This window comes from Anolis carolinensis, chromosome 6 (assembly GCF_035594765.1).
Source record: "Anolis carolinensis isolate JA03-04 chromosome 6, rAnoCar3.1.pri, whole genome shotgun sequence".
NCBI lineage: Eukaryota > Metazoa > Chordata > Lepidosauria > Squamata > Dactyloidae > Anolis > Anolis carolinensis.
The window spans coordinates 101559440-101576893 of record NC_085846.1 but is presented as its reverse complement, the minus strand read 5'-3'; the positions used below and the strand labels follow the sequence as shown (position 1 = coordinate 101576893).

Sequence of the window (17454 nt, the reverse complement as noted above, 5' to 3'; positions counted from 1 at the left end):
AATACTTGGCATTCACAGATGGGAGTAGGAAACTGGAAATACGGTGCCTGTTACTGCAGACCAGTGGTTCTCAACCTGTGGGTCCCCAGGTGTTTTGGCCTACAACTCCCAGAAATCCCAGTCAGTTTACCAGCTGTTAGGATTCTTGGGAGCTGAAGGCAAAAACATCTGGGGACCCAGAGGTTGAGAACCACTGCTGTAAACAACGACTGGAAATCTCAGTCCTTCCAGCTCCATGCACCTAGAATCTGGATTCAGAGTTGTCCACATTGCCCACTTCCCAAAAATAACACTGACTGATTGTTTCTCTGCTTTTGTGCTGGATTTTACCCCATTCTAAAATCTTGAAATGCCTTTTCTCAGGTTTAGTTATGAGTAGTGAGTGCTTTAAGCTAAAATGTGCATGGAATTTTATTCCTATCCTTTTGCATTAAATCCTGTCCATCAGAAGAACGCAGCTTCTTCAAGGACCCTTACACTGAATCCTTTCAGCTCATCAGGCTCAAAAAAGATTCCTCACATTTGGTATAGATCACAAGTGGAAGTCAACCCCACCCTACCCTTTAAAAGGCCTAAAAGGCTGTTGGGACTGATACAACATTATTTATAGTCACTCAAAATTTCTAGGCTACAAAGGATGCACTACACTGATAGTGTGATTTGACATAGGGCAGCCTCCCATCATTAATCAAAGGAGATGTATTAATAAAGTAGAACTTAAACATGCAGGTAACAAAAATTGATTTGAGCGAAACCAGGGTTTACATTCTGCCAGACAACCTCACTAATTGCATGCAAATTAGTTCATCCTGCATAACATAATGGAAGCCAACTCCTGTTTATCAGCACAGCCCTTATCTGTCACACCAGAATGTGGCAAAGAAATAGAATACAAGAAACTGGCTGTATATTATAAAAACTGAAAATACATGTATCCCATGTGAATATTGTCATCAGGAGAATTTTGTGAAAAGCCTAAATACTCAAGAGAGGTGCAAACCCAATCACTGGGGGTTTGATGAAGAGGGATATGCACCACTGAGGGCTCAGGTTCTCATGCAAGATTCATGGCTCTCTATGGAGTGTTCACCATATTTCAGAAAATACCTCTAACATACATATATGCATATATGAGAGGCAGTGTAGTATACTGGTTGCACCTTTCAACTTCAGCTCTGGAAACCAGGATTCAAATCTCCACTCAGCCATGAAAATCCATTTAGTGACCTTGGGCAAGTCACACTCTGGGGTTTAGAGGAAAGCAAAAGATATTTCCTCTAAACAGATCTTTCCAAGAAAACCCTTTCACAGCTCACCTTAGGGTTGCTGGAAGGAGGACATGACTTGAAGGCATACATCAACAACAGGCTCTCAGCATTCTCACCAAGAAAACCCTTTGACAGGTTCACCGTACTATCACTTAGGCCTTAAAGGCATCCAAGAAGAAATCCAGAGAAACAAACTTACAGTATGGAAAGTTAACACACTCAAATTCAACAAAAACAGAGCAGCTTTTGGAGCATTTAGAGCAGTGATGCTCATCCTGTGGGCCGTGGCCCAGCAGTGGATCATGAGAATGAAAATCTGATCCGCCAACCTCCTCCTTCTTTCTTTATTTTATTTTATTAATTTAATTTCTGATCTTTTCCGCAGAGCTGACCATTGCATTGGATAGACCACATCAGCTCTGGATTATTAAATATGGTTTTCTGTGGGAAAGCAGATGGTGACTACTGGGTGGCATATGTTGTTTCAGAAACTAGAGCTGATGTGGGCTATCCAATGCAATTTTCTGAATCAGCACCCCAAATAACCAAGCTGAATCTAAAGTTGAATAAAAACAGATTCGTAACTCTTTTGGTACGAATGTTGGAGCATGGTCCCTGGTCAAATTGGTCCCCAGTCAAGTGGACCCTGGTCAAAGTGGTCCCTGGTCAAAAAAAGGTTGGGAATTTTACTTTTGCACCACACCACTGAAGCCATCCATTACATTGGTATTGTGCATTTACACTATTTCAAAGATTACATGGTAGCAGAAGTGAAAAGCAGAAAAAGCCATCCTTGTTGCTGTTTGACTAAATGCTTTCAACTCACAAGAAGTCTGTTTCTGGAGTGTCTGATTTCTGGGTGGGACCTCAAATCGAAGAAAGGTATTTTGGAAAAGCTGCTTTGGAAAATTACCACCCCCAATTTACAACATTATATCTTCACAATGTTGCAATCAAGTCAGAAACTGCAAAATGTCAGGGACAGCAGCCCATTCACAAATGTTAAGGGGAAGGAGCATCAACGATGGAAAGTAACTATAAGTCCATGCTTTATCCTCCCTTATGCCTGTGAATTTATTATTACTATTGTATTATTTATTACTTATAGAAGGTTCAATACACTCTCCTGCCTTTTTATTAATATTACTGGATCTACACAACATATACCTGAGATTTCTTGTGTGATCGCCTCTATTGTGAAATCAGAATATTACACTACTTAAAGAATCCAACATTAATGTCACAGACAGAACGCCAGCGAGTAAAACAAAACTCAGTTTATTGAGGTTACAGAACTAAAAACGCCCGTAGGAAACAAAGAACAGGGCAAACACTTGACTTCAGTGTGATAAGTAAACAAAAACAGCTCAGTTTGAGCTTAAACGGTTCAGCGGCCAACGATATCCAGGTCCAGGCACAGCAGTCAGGGTAACGGCAGTCAGCAGGGTCCCAATCCGGTCCAGAGATCAATAGCCAAGCGTAGTCGTCTAGAAATCCAAGGGTCTCACCGAAAGCCAGCAGAAGGGATAATCCAGAATCGAAGTCAGTCAGTCCCGTGTCAATCCAGTGCGAGTAGATATTACCCGTCAAAAAGACTACGGAGGTCCAAGGTATCCAGTAACGAATCACACCCGTCTTCAGGAAGTTCCCCAACAAAAGCCCAAGCGTCCGTCCAGATTACCTTGCCCAACGCAATTAGACATTGGTCCCAAACCCCAATTTATCCCAGTTCAAGCTCATCATCACTGTCAGCTGCCATCCCAATTCCAGGTGCCCCAACATCATCATCCTCATCAGAGCTTAAGCACCTTTGACTACGCCCCACAGCATCCCCAGCTGTGGATCCCGCTCCATCCCTCCAGCCAGTCCATGGGTCTGATCCTGCAACCCGCCAATCACCTCCCATGCTTTCATTGCCTGTTTCCCCAACACCCAAATCCTCCCTCACACGAGTCCATTCCATGTCGTCCTCCTCCGAGCTGGCCATCTCTTCCTCCAAACCCTCAGAAAAACCCTCAAATGAGTCCTCATCTGTCGGGTCTGTAAACAAATCCCGGAGCCGTTTTCTTTCACGCTCCTCGAAAGAGTCTGACTCTCGAGGAGTCTTATGACCCCTTCTTCTATTACCGGAGCCCGAAGGCTCAACCATAACAATTAATTTGTACCTTGACTCTCTTCCAAAGAAAAAAAGAAAGAAAAAGAGAACAAGTACAAACAAGTCCTACAAGAGGCAGAAGAAATCTATTGTGAATAATTCAAAACACAGAACTGATCAATATATTCCTTAACAATATACAAGAGTAGAACAGGAATGAAGAACCAGATTTTGGATCATAATTCCTATCAGCCTTAGTCAACATAACCAATTGCAGGAATGATGAGAGTAGCACTATAGTTGTATCTAATGCCCCTTCTACACTGCCATATTATCCTGATTATCAAAGTAGATAATCCACTTTATCTGCTTTGAGCTGGATTAAATGAGTCTACACTGTCATATAATCCAATTCAAAGCAGATAATCTGAATTTTATATGGCAGTGTAGAAGGGTCTTAAGAGTTCACACATTACAACAAATAGGTTGAAATATGCAGAAAATGAAGACACCTAGGAAAGGTCCATACAAAGAGGGCAAGGATCCTATTAAAAGAAGTTGTTATTCAAATCCAGTTCAGACGAAAAAAATTTATGAACATACCATGCTACTACATATTCAGCCAGGTAAAATCACTAGTTCATTTTGAATAAAAGACACAGATCTCTAGCATCTCATATAGAAGCCTTGCTGTTTTCTATAGCCCTTCTACTTTGAGAAATCTTTATAACAAAAATGCAAAAGATTCAGCCTGAATGTTTCCACATGCAAAGCAAAAGTGATGAGGTTGGGATGGAGAATATGAAAAGCCGGCGTATTTCCTGGAATTAATCTCTGATAGAGGAAACAGTTACTCTGTGATGGTCTTATTTAAACCTATACCTATGCTATTCAAAAGGCATCTTAAACTATTCCTCAAGCTTAATTTATAACATAAAGGACATAGTTGGAAGATGTTTTGTTGACATGTTTCTTGTAGCTATGGTGCTGTTCTACCATCTGACGGAAGGTGTCATGATCTGTCACTAAAATATCTCCAGGCATTGCCCACACATGCCAAATTAAAGAGCCAAGTTCAAGGTCTACATTAGACATACATCAGGGAGAAGGAAAACCACATCAACACATCCAAAAGCAGAAGTCTTGAAGTTTCTTTTTGCCTTCCCCTCTTTCACACACATACCTGGTAACTGCAGTTTATGGACATGCAATGTTTGCTGTAAAAGCTGCCATCCTTATTATATTCTTCCCTAACACAATGCTCTCTCTCTCTCTTTTCTACTAATTTTATGTTCGACACTAATTAAAATGTGTTCTTTAAAGAGATATGTTAGCACAGAACTGTGTTGTGTTGTTTGTTTGTTTAAAAAAGCCTTACCTCAATATGAGGAAATGACATTAAGCAGCCTTCGAAAAGAAAAGGAAGGAATGGTGTAGAGATGGAGCAAGAACAAAGAGAAGAAAATCACCCAACAACAGGGTTGCCTTCTGCCATCTGATCCCACAATCTGGGTAGCAGCAGGTGATGTTTTCCTTCCTCTTCCTTCTTTAAAAAGGGAGTTGGAAAATCAACCCAGATCATTTCCTTTTCTGCCAGTTAGAAAAGGCAGAAATTAACATTCAAGTATATTTAGTAAACATAGGAGTCCACCCATTGTTCTGCCCCCGCATTAGTTATTTATTTGGAAGGTGTCTGTGATGCAGGGAACAGATTGAATGCTATACATTTAAAGTAAAAACAACAATTTATTAAATAACTGATCTCATACTTCCTCTCCTCAAGAGTTTTACTGCCAATCTTTGTGTGGGGGAATAAAAGTCCTTGAAACACAATCACAGTTCTGACTGGATGTCACTTTAATATGGTTTCAATTGGATCTCAATCTGTTATATCTCTGACGTGGCTTTACTTTGTGTCTTTACTTTTATATGGCATTGATGTAACTTATGTGACTTGTGTGGCTTTGATGTGACTGGTGCCATTCTATTTTGTGGTTCTTCCACTTTTCTTACTCTTCACCTTCGAATACCACACTGCCTGACTCCTCAAGGAGCTAGAAAGGACTTGGCTAAGGCTCCGCTCCTGAGAAGAGTCTTAAAAGGATAGGGTGAGGGAGGTTTCAAATACAAGGAGGAAGAGTCTATCTAGACTAACCCCACAAACTATACAAAAAATACTAGTCTCCTCTAACTAACTGAGGGCTTAACAGGAATAAACAGTGAGAAATCTTGCAGAGGCATGACACCCATAATCACAGTTTTGAGTTGGAACTACATAAAATTAACTTTGGTGGCGAAGTGCGTTAAAGCACTGAGCTGGAGACCGAAAGGTCCCAGGTTCAAGCCCCGGGAGCGGCGTGAGCAGCCGCTGTTAGCTCCAGCTCCTGTCAACCTAGCAGTTCGAAAACATGCCAATGTGAGTAGATCAATAAGTACCGCTCCAGCGGGAAGGTAACGGCGCTCCATGCAGTCATGCTGGCCACATGACCTTGGAGGTGTCTACGGACAACGCCGGCTCTTCAACTTAGAAATGGAGATGAGCACCAACCCCTAGAGTCAGAAATGACTGGACTTAACGTCAGGAGAAACCTTTACCTTTTTTTCCTGCCTTGCTCAATAGACATGCACACATACCCTTAACCTTGATCAAAGTTTGAAAGTAGGATGTGAATTTGCTTCGCAAACTTTGGTTAAGAGGAGAATTTTCCTCAACATGAACCATGCACAGCAGATAGTATACTATTCTAAACAATGACTAAAACTCTCCAAGGAAAACTCATAAAATTCAGAAAGATAAAAGAAGCATGTTCCTGGTATTACTTCCTGATTTGTGAGGAATCGTTTGCTAGGAATCTGTGTTTGCATCTGCAGGATGCATGCTCATTTCCAGGAATTCTCTCTTATTTCTTCTTGTACATGTATATGTGTGTGTGTGTGTGTGTGTATACACACACACACACACACACACACACACAGATATCCATTAAATGTATTTGGGGGGAAAGTTTCCTGGCAACAATTGTTCATAATTGCAGAAATTAAATAATAGTTGTTTAAAAGCACATAAACAGATGCAGCAGGGGAGGGGTGTGTGTGTAGGGTCTGATTCACAGGGGGAAAAATCAACTAGGGAGATACAATGTGACTCTAGCTTTAATTACTAATATGATATTTGCCATAAAGCCCTTCTTGAAATGGTGCTTATAAACCTGTTTCTATAACAGAAATGCCCTGATAAATCTGATAAAAGCAAAACAACAGTATTATGTCTTAACAAAATAACCACTTAGGCTGACTTGACTCTTCAGGCCTGCCTGGGAATGTCTATGTCAATTTCTTAAATCTAGATATATCTGGAAAACATTTGATGGACTTTCCTGCAGAATGTTTCGTGCAATGTGTATGTTTTAGGAGAATCAGGTATATGGTAGAAATAAAAAAATAGAAATAAAAAATAAGCAAATTCTGCATAGATCAGCTCATACCCCAAGACAAAGAACAAAAAAATCTCCTTGTATTTTGTATTAGTTGTATTTGTACATATATCACTTGTGTATATGTCCTTGCACATTACTTGTGAACTTATGGAGACCACAAGAATTTCTTAGGCAATGAATACTCATGGGTGGTTTTGCAAGTTCCTCAGAAGAAAAGTGGAAGCTGATGAAAGAAAAAGTCATCCCTTGACACATTTTGGATGACACTTTCAGGTGGTCTCTAAAGCGTTCTACATTCTAGTTTTCCCTTGTGCAGGGCTTATCAGGCCTGATCATTTTTTCCCCACATGTGAACATAGCTTACTTTTGAATGAAAACATTACAGAAAAGCAAAGCAGTTCCACCTATTTCAGCAGACATAAGAATCTATCTCTATTATTCCATTCAATTTCTGCCTCCATGTCAAATTTTGTTAAAGAAGAAATGTTCATAATCATTGCTAATTTGGGTATACTATACCTGTACTTCTAGGGATAAATAACATCTGCTGAATGTCTCTTTCCTGGTATTTGGGAACTTCTGGCTGTTAGAAATTGTGGGAGTTGCAGTATCATAGGAGACATTAAAGGCTGTTGCCCTAAGGAACTGAACCTGTTTCCTCACCAACACAAACCACAGATCGATTTTTAAAAGGAAAGGTGTTACTGGTTAATTTCTATATAGTTCTATACCTGAGTCCTTAGTAAACTCAATATCCTCATCTAAGCAGGAGATTGATTTTGTTTTGCACATTTTGTAGGCTTTGACGTTTAGAACAGAGACATCATGGGGCCTCATGCAGAGTTGCAACATAAACACTACTGAATAACTTACCATATATGACAACATAAGGTTACTCAACTCACTAATGAAAACTACTTCAATTGAGCAACTATTTTGACTAGTCAAATGCTCAACTCTTAATGCACGCACATATTCAAAATACAAGAAATAAATAATAATAATGTAATAATTATGATTATTTTGAACTAAAGATCAACAGGAGTGTTTATCAGGAACACCAAACTAGATTATATATATAAAAAACAAGATGCAACATAGCTGCAATCTGTAGTGAGAAAACAGCTGACAGGGGCTGGGCAGAGAAAAACTGTGAAACAGCTGGGAAATGCAAGGCACTTTTGAGCAGCCTGCAATGTAATCCAAAATAATGCTACACGTTTACACGCGCACACACATACACCATGAAGCAAAAGCAGCCAAACACAAGCCGGGCGCATGCAGGACAGCTGCTCCTTACTTCTGACCAAACAATAGAGGCTACAAGGGCAGATTGTCAAACAAACAGTTTCCATACCAAATACTAAAGACAGCGGTATAACTCTCAGAATGCTTTTAAATTCCATTTTCTGATTATCAGTTCACATATATTTATTGACTTGAAATAACTAGATGTATCCACTTGAGGTTGGAGTAGGTTTTGCACGTTTAGAGTCCCAGGTAATGTTAAGACATGTCTAAAACTGTCAGGTACAAACTACCATATATAATCATGCATAGGTCTAAATATTTTATTTCAAAAATCAACCCAAAAAGCCTGGGTCAACTTATCCATGGGTCAATGTGAGTAATATGGGCCCGGGCGCAATGTGGGCCCGGGCTGTGGCGCAGGCTGGAGAGCAGCTGCAATGAATCACTGCAATGAATCACTCTGACCAGGAGGTCATGAGTTCGAGGCCCGCTCGGAGCCTATGTTTGTTTGTCTTTGTTCTATGTTAAAAGGCATTGAATGTTTGCCTATATGTGTAATGTGATCCGCCCTGAGTACCCTTCGGGGTGAGAAGGGCGGAATATAAATGCTGTAAATAAATAAATAAATAAATAAATAATATACCACAACTCTTTTAAAAACAGGAACCATTCCCTTCTCTGAGTAGAGTGGTGAAGGGCAAGAGGTTAGTCTGTCCTGGAAAAACCTAAAAGAGGGAATGACTCCACTCCCTCTGCCAAGGGCCACTTCTGGCCTTTCTGAATGTCTGGGTGGAGAAATGTCAGGGGCAACTGGCCCAATGAGGTGGAATTGGTGCTTTCCCCTCTCTGAATAACCAATGACTTAGCAATAATTTTGGCCCCGAAATCTGCTCTCCACTTATACATGAGGCTGACTTATACATGGGTAAATAGGATAAGCATTACCATGATGGAGAGTGCTGTGCTTGGAGACAGAAACCCAGGTTCAAACCTTCACCTGATCACAATTTTCAATATGTGAACTTTTGGCCAGTCAATATCACACAGGCACTTAAAGGATGGATGGGTTGAAAATACTACCAATGACAGCTATCAGGTATCAGAAAAAAGAATTATCAACATATTTGAATTTGGAAAAAATAAATTAGCCCTTTGTTGTTTCTGACCAATGCTGTAAATTGATCTACAGCTACAACCTTTCCTGGTATATAACATCTAAATGCTGCTTTTTCCAAGTACAAATCTTTCATTCCGATCCTCCACTTACCAAGGGATATTCTGCTGCTCAGAAAGATATAATTTCACTCTATTAAGATAACAGCTCTCCACTCTCGCTAGAGATACTTCAGCTAAAATGCTATACTTAAGAAATGTACTTGAACAATCCACATGTAAGATTGTAATCCTGGGCCAGGACACACAAAAATCCAAATAAGATTACAGTATTGTCCTTGTGCCTTAAAAGCTTGGGCAGGATGTGAGGTCTGTCATTTCATTTCTATCTTTCTTTTTTGAAGAATGCAGTACATATTTTTTTAAAATAAAACAAAACCATGAACCCTTATGCAATCTCATGGGTAGCATTTCTCCTTTTGAATATTATCAGTGCCATCAGACAGAATCCTTCAATCCCTGTCACATGTGGGCAGTAATATTTTCTTATTAAGATTTGGAAGGTTTAAAATCAGCTTTCAGCAGAACATCTGTTGCACAATAACTGTGATAAGAGAGTGCAGAAATATCCAGGGCGATTAGAGCTGAGGCCAACTCTTTGTTTGGAAAACGTGTCTAGTTTGAAATAATACTGGGGTCAAGTCATCTCCTTGACTTGAAATTTCAAAACAGTGGGTAGAGCCAGAGCTCAGGGCCAGAGCTTTTCATGCAGGAGGTCTCAGATTCAATCCCTGGCAGGTCCAGAGGTGTGTGTGTCTATATGCCTTCAATTTGCCTATTGACTTATGACAAGCCCAAAAATTTAATAGGGGTTTCTTGGGCAAGGAATACCCAGAGGTGGTTTTGTCAGTTCCTTCCTCTGAAATATTGCCTAAAGCACCTGGTGGTCTCCTACCCAGTGCTAACTAGGGCTGAACCTGCTTAGCTTCAAATCAAACAGGATCTGGTGCTTCTGGATAGGCTTCATCTCCCAGTAGGGCTAAGGTTTTTTTGCTGCAAGTAAGAGATGTAAGCTAAAATATGACTGTAGTTTGGGCCTTTTGTACAATTAGGATATGGCACCTGAGAAACTGGATTCGGTTCTGGGCTGGAAGAGGTTTCCCATCACTAGTGGAGACCACATGGGACTGGATAAACCAAGGCAGCTTCCACTGTTTGAGTAATCTGCACAGTTCAGACATGCTATCAAGAACAAAGGTTGTTTTTTCCCCCCGTGTCAGGAGCAACTTGAGTCGCTTCTGGAGTGAGAGAATTGGCAGTCTGCAAGGACGTTGCCCAGAGGACGCCCGAATGTTTTGATGTTTTTACCATCCTTATGGGAGGCTTCTCTCATGTCCCCGCATGGAGCTGGAGCTGATAGAGGGTGCTCATCCGCACTCTCCCCGGGTGGGATTTGAACCTGGCAGCTTTCAGGTCAGCAATCCAACCTTCAAGTCACGAGGCTTTAGTCCACTACGCCACCGGAGGCTCCTAAGAAAAAAGGTTACAGTATACTAGGAAAGACAGTATTCTCCTCTAAAAAGGTCCTTGATTTCTGCACCATGTGTAAACTGTTTCATTAGACAGGACAAAAGTAGTCATCTAACCCAACATCCTATTTTCAAACATGGCCAGGCAGATTTTCACAAACGTTCACAGCCAGAACATGGTGGTTTTTCTGCATTGGTTTCCAACATTAGGCTGCCTCAGAATTTCATTGAAATGCCTACCAAAAAAAAAAGCTTGCCTCCCAGATTCCAACTAACAAGATGCATTCTAAGCCTTGAAGGCATGATTTACTAGCTGTAATTAAACAAGTGTAATTAAAAGTGCAATCCCACATATAGTATCTCAACAGATTAAACATACATTCAACATCACCAAGATTAAAATCACTACAGTTTAGAAAATGATTTAAGAATAATTCTTCAAAATCTAGAAGAGGGGTGGGAGAGAGAATAAGAACCAGCTTACAATTGAAGAACATTGGCTGCATAGTAGCTCTAGCTGTTGCGTATGTTAAAACTCCTTCTTTGATACTACCCAATGCTCAGTTTATTCAAACACTTTGTCTTGCAACGCTTTCTACACCTTGGTCTAAATTTAATATTTGCAAGTCATTGTAAAAGTCCAAACATTCTACTGCAAAAACAACAGAGACATTAAAAACAAACAGGATATTATCATGGGACAGAACAGTAACCTGACGCCCAGTTCTGTTCCATCCAGAGCTAAATTCTAGCACCAATAATGTGGAGCAATCAGGAAGTGTTCACACAGCCCCCAGAGATGAAACATGAAACAGTCACAAGATGAAAATCTCCTTCACAGGTTGCAGCAAAACATTTTTTTAAAAGGATGTTTGGAAAGGCTTCAGTAAGTTTCCTTTTTCCACCATCCTCCTCTCTGGCAACTAATAGCCTCTTGCTTTTGCAACAATCACCAACATTTAACTAAATATCAGTTACATTGAACACGTGGAAAATAAGACATATATCAACTCTCTAACCAAGCTTTTTTCTACTATGGCTGCAATCTGTAATTGATTAATTACTGCAATTGTCTGTGATCAGATTTACAGTCTGAGTCCACAGGGATTGATCTGAACGCATCAGTTTCCTGATTTAAAGAAAAGTGACAATGGGATGGAATGGAGCTGTAAAACAAACTATTACCACATAGTCCATTGAAACATGAACAATGGAAAGCCACCATTGCTGCTGCTATCACACCTCTGAAAATACTTTGCTCTTAAAAAAAAACAATGTCTTTAAGTTAGGAATTACACCTACTCCGCTGAACCAATATTTGTGTTTTTGGAGGGCAACTTCAGCCATTCAATTTTCTCACTTGTATTCTGAAACTTCAGCCATGGTAACCCACACTGTCTCCGCCTCAAAAGGAAGCAAAGGCAAATCCACTCTGAACAAATCTTGCCATGAAAACCCCATGGTAGGGTTAGCATGTCAGAGATGACTTGAAGTCACACAAAAACAACCATTCTTAAGCTACAGAGATGCAAACAAAACAGAGGTGGGATCACAGCCCTACTGTGAATACACAGTCAAAACAAATGAAAGTTATGATCCAACAACATCTGGAGGGTTGCATGACTTCCACTCCAAAACAGAAAATGCCAGCTGTTTTACAACACTAAGAAGACATCCCTTAAATATAGGGAAGCCATCAAGATTTCTGCAAGACTTATCTTATGTCGAGATTGGGCTTAAGAGATCTTTCTCTGCATTTGGCCAACAGAAGAGTCCATCAAGCCCATGCTCTGGAATGTTTCTTTGATACTGAAATTAAATATAGATTGAGTATTCCATAATCCAGAAATCCAAAATGCTCCAAAATCTAAAACTGAATGTTCAGTGTTATTCGCAAAAGAATTAGAAAGTATGCAAAATTATTTTCAGGCTATGCATAAAAGCTGTATATGAACATAAATGAATTTTGTGTTTAGCCTTGAGTCCCATTTCCTAGATACCTCATTATACAGAAATCTGGGAGGAAAAATATCTAAAATCCAAAACACTTTTGGTCCTAAACTTTTGAGATAAGGGATAGTCAACTTGTACTTACAAAAAGGGACTTTGCTTTGGGGTACAACTAGCAGAGCTCTATGCATTTGTATTTACAGCACTGGCTGCTCTGACCACTTCCTTAACACTGCTGAAGATTTGGTGACCAAGAGATCTTAGTAGAGTGACACCATGCAGGCTGTGCAGATACTCTTAACAGTTTACAACAAAGAGGTTTCTTTGTCTCTTGTTTTTACTTTCTATCAAAAGCTAAGGTCATCCTGTTCTTCCAGGGTTGAGATAGAGGCCTTTTCAGTCAACAGTTACCGCTGGTGATGTATCACAGCTACAGAACAGGAAAAGAGCTACAAATTAAGAAGTTGAAATTTAATCTCTGCCCTGAGCTCACTAGTGTTAGGAATCCTTCTCTTTCAGACTCTAGCTCAGCAGGGACTCTTACAGCAGCAACGGGAATCTAAGACCCAAATATTTGAATGTCCCACAATCCTACACCATAACCTCTCTCTACAAGGGTTGGTGAGAGTTGCTGGCTAAACATTAAGAAGGTCAATGATTCTCCTCCCATTCAATCTTAGTGCCAAAATGATGTAGTAGGCCAGAACAATGTTTGAATCCCCTCGCCCACAGAAACCCACTGAGCTACCTTAAGCAAGTCATATTCTCTCAGCTTCAGAGGAAGGAAAGGCAAACACCATCTGAACAAACATTGGGTTTATCTTAGGGCCACCATAGTTTGAAATGACTTAAAAGCAAACCACCACCACCATTTTATTTCTGGGTAGGTGCTTACTATTAATTACTTTGGAATTAGGAAGGGAAAGATTTCAAACACTTTTACGTAAATAAATGTTTGTCAGAGGTGCTTTGCAAATCTTTGAATACATAACCTTGGAAGGTGACTCCATTCTTTTCAGACTATAAAGCATTTGGCATGAATTGTATTGACAAAGCCATCAAACATATTACAAATCGTCAGAGTGAGGGAGCAGTGTTTGTTTTGGAAATTGTTTGGTGAGGTCATCAATAAAACTTGATAAGTGAAGGAAGGTTTTTCAATTTCAATAATTGATTGAAGCTATAACAAGCAAAGAAAACAAATATGTATTGCATTCTATAGCTTTGGATTGTGGACTCTTTGCAAAACCCATTTTGTCTATAGTGCAAAACAAAGATGCAGAGCAACCCAAGGGATGTCTACCACAAACTCCCAATAAGTTCAGTGATACTTAGCCACAAGTATATATTGAAAGTGACAGCCTTGGAATTCCCAATGGGATTTACTTAAGTGTGCATGGTTATGATAAGGCTACAACACTACAATCTGAACAACATTTGACTTGGAAATACTACTGAAGTTGTCTTAAATGAAGACTAACATTAAGAAATATGCAATCCTATACATGTCTGCTCAGAATGACATCCCAATTACTTCAAACAAGATTTATTCCTAAGTATGTTTGCAGTCTAAGTCAGTAGAATTCCATGGGATTTGGCCTACCAAATGTCAAGGGGAATATATGTTAAATTAAGCAAACTAAACTGCAAAATGAAACACATGGCATAAGTGCAATATCGTTCTACAAAGATTTGTCCCTGAAAAGCAGCTCTTCAGCCTTAGTCCCCACCCAATACTGACAAACAGCACAACATTATTTGCTACACTGAACAAATGAATAATAGAAAGCCACTAATAATTAGGCAGCATGTTTTAAAAGACAACACAGAGAAAAGAAAACTGTCAAACGAGACAAAATATCTAGGTAGCTTTCCAGAAGTAAGACTTAACTTGGATTAGACATTTGCGGAAACATGAAAAAGCTTTGGTTAAAACCTCACAAGCCTCTGAATGGAAATTATCAGCAGACGTCTTAATGCATCTCAAAGCCAAACTCACTAGTTAATAGCAAAATAGTCAGCAAACAGACAGAAGTTTAAGGGCTAAACAAAACTGAAGGGGAGCATCAATGGATGCTTTTGAAGTCTGGGATCTGTGCATCTTGAAACAAAAGTTTCTTTATAAAAGTAAATTGGGATCTACTCCACGAGTTAGAAGCAAGGTATCAATAGACACCAAAATAGATGTGCTAGTGTTGCTCTGCTAACAAGACGCCTGTTGCAAATGCAATTAAAATGGAGATCTAAGTTCACAACAAGCGCTGCAGCCCTAGAGCCAAGAAGTAATCTTTTTTTTACTGGCAAAGACCTCTTTTCATATGGACCTCATACTTCTCTTGGGACTTAAGCTGATCACTTCCAAACAGCTTTGCTTTCAAGGCTGAACTTTTAAAAACAGCGGGTTAGGTTACGAAATATTGTGTGCACCTTATTTATTTACTCATTGATGATTATGTATATGCCTTTGAGTTGCCTGTCAACTTATGGGGATTACTATGATTACTCAGAGGTGGTTTTGGAAGTCCTTTCCTCCAAAATATAGTATATCTGGATGGGGTGTCAAATGATGACCTCCCATCCAAGTAATGACCAGGATTGACCTGCTTAGCTTTCAAAATCAGGATGCGTAGACCCTTCATTTATTTATAACTACCTCAATATCTAAAGATCCCAGGAAAGTGAGTACCTATGGATTGCAAACACGATTGGAACAAGAGAATTATTATGATTTGGGACACCACTTTAACTGCCATGGTTTAAGGCTATGTATTCCTGGGAGCAGTAGTTTGGTGAGTCACCAGCTCTCTTTAACAGAGGAGACTAAAGAGCTTGTAAAACTACAACTTCCATAATGTCATGGCGTTGAGGCACAGCAGTTAAAGTTGTGTCAAACTGCAGGAATCTAACAGCATAGATCAGGCATGGACAAACTTTGGCCCTCCAGGTGTTTTGGACTTCAACTCCCACAATTCCTAACAGCCTACCGGTTGTTAGGAATTGTGGGAGTTGGAGTCCAAAACACCTGGAGGCCAAAGTTTGCCCAAAAATGAAAGGAGAGGAAAACTAAAGGAGAGAAGTGACCTTTAGCTCCTCTTTGCCAAGCCCAGATTGCCCATCTGTCCCTTTCACAAGAGAGACAAGAAACTCAGGGACAAATGTCCCTTAGTTGTGGACTACAGATCCCAAACTCCCCTGGGGCTCAAGGAGAAGGGCCCCAGGAAGGCAGCCTCCTTAAGACACAAGCAGAAAAGCTCCTTTGTCGTGGACTACAACTCCCAGAATCCCTCAATGCTCAAGGAGAGATATCCAAAATGTCCCAAGGTGAAAGAGAAAAGTTCCTTCGTCGTGGACTACAACTCCCAGAATCCCCCAGGGCTCAAGGAAAGACATCCAAACTGTCCCAACGTGAAAGAGAAAAGTCCCATTGTCGTGAACTACAACTCCCATAATCCCCCAGTGCTCAAGATAAACTGCCCCAAGGTGGTGGAGAAAAGTGCATTCGCTATGGACTACAACTCCCAGAACCCCCCAGTGCTCAAGGAAAGATATGCAAGCTGTCCCAAGGTGGTGGAGAAAAGTTCCTTCGCTGTGGACTACAACTCCCAGAATTCCCCAGGACTCAAGGAGAGATATCCAAACCGTCCCAAGGTGAAGGAGAAAAGTTCCTTCGTAGTGGACTACAACTCCCAGAATCCCCCAGTGCGCGAGGAAAGATAAACAAACTGCCCCAAGGTGAAGGAGAAAAGTTCCTTCGCTGTGGACTACAACTCCCAAAGCACCCCTAGAGCTCAAGCAGGAGTCCCCCTAACATGCAGCCTCTGCAAAGGGCAAGAAGCTGCTGCAAAGGACTTCCCTGGGGCTCCAAAAGTAGCAAAAAAGGGGGTTCTTTTTCTTCCTTACCTCCTCACTGTTAGGGAAGAAGCCACGGTCGCCACCTGCCTTTGCAAATGTTTCCAGCTGGAGAACGAGAGCGCGCAAGTTTCCCCCAACAAAGGAGAAAGTTGCCTCCGACCGCTTTTGCTGCTTCTGCCGCTGCCGCCTCCTTCTGTGCGCCTCTGCTAAACAGGCGAGGAGAGCAAGCAGCTGGCGGAGGGGCGCCTGCGCATGCCCAGTGGGGAGGGTCGGCTCGCGCCAGACAGGCGCAGCTGCTAGCGGGGCAGCCGCCGGCTTGGCTTGCTTCGCCTTCGCCTCTTTCTCTATTTTCCTCTCTCCCTCGTGCGCATGCGCGCCCGTCCCCGCGCTGTCTCAATAACTAAACTTGGGACGGAAGGGGAGGGCTTGCTGGGTTGCCTGCTTGCTGGCCTCGGCGGGGAGGCACACTTTCTCGGCCTCCTTCCTTTCGCTCCTTTCAAGCAGAGCTCAGCCCATGCATTGGGCCTACGCTGTAGAATTAATGCAATTTGATACCGCTTTAAAATGCCCTGGCTCAGTGCTTATGGAATGGTGCATAGCATTGAGCCAGGGCAGTGCAACTGCATTAAGCTCTCACTGAGCCTCCCTAGTACGGGGAATGAGGTAAAGGTAAAGGTTTTCCCCTGACGTTAAGTCCACTCATGTCTGACTCTGGGGGTTGGTGCTCATCTCCATTTCTAAGCCAAAGAGCCGGCATTGTCCAGAGACACCTCCAAGGTCATGTGGCCGGCATGACTGCATGGAGCGCTGTTACCTTCCCGCCGGAGCGGTACCTAATGATCTACTCACATTGGCATGTTTTCGAACTGCTAGGTTGGCAGGAGCTGGGGCTAACAGCGGGTGCTCATTCCGCTCCCAGGATTTGAACCTGGGACCTTTCGGTCTGCAAGTTCAGCAGC

The 17454-nt window shown here is 41.3% G+C and overlaps 1 protein-coding gene across 2 annotated transcripts in view; it reads right to left on the bottom strand.

Moving 5' to 3' along the window:
- Nucleotides 1–16804, bottom strand: part of svil (supervillin) — a 154935-nt gene extending 138131 nt beyond the window's left edge. For both annotated transcript variants that reach the window (XM_016994262.2, XM_008112362.3), the window contains exon 1: nucleotides 16544–16804. The gene's annotated coding sequence lies outside the window, so the exon portion shown is untranslated. The remainder of the gene's footprint in view (nucleotides 1–16543) is intronic.
- Between the last annotated feature and the right edge of the window lie 650 nt (nucleotides 16805–17454).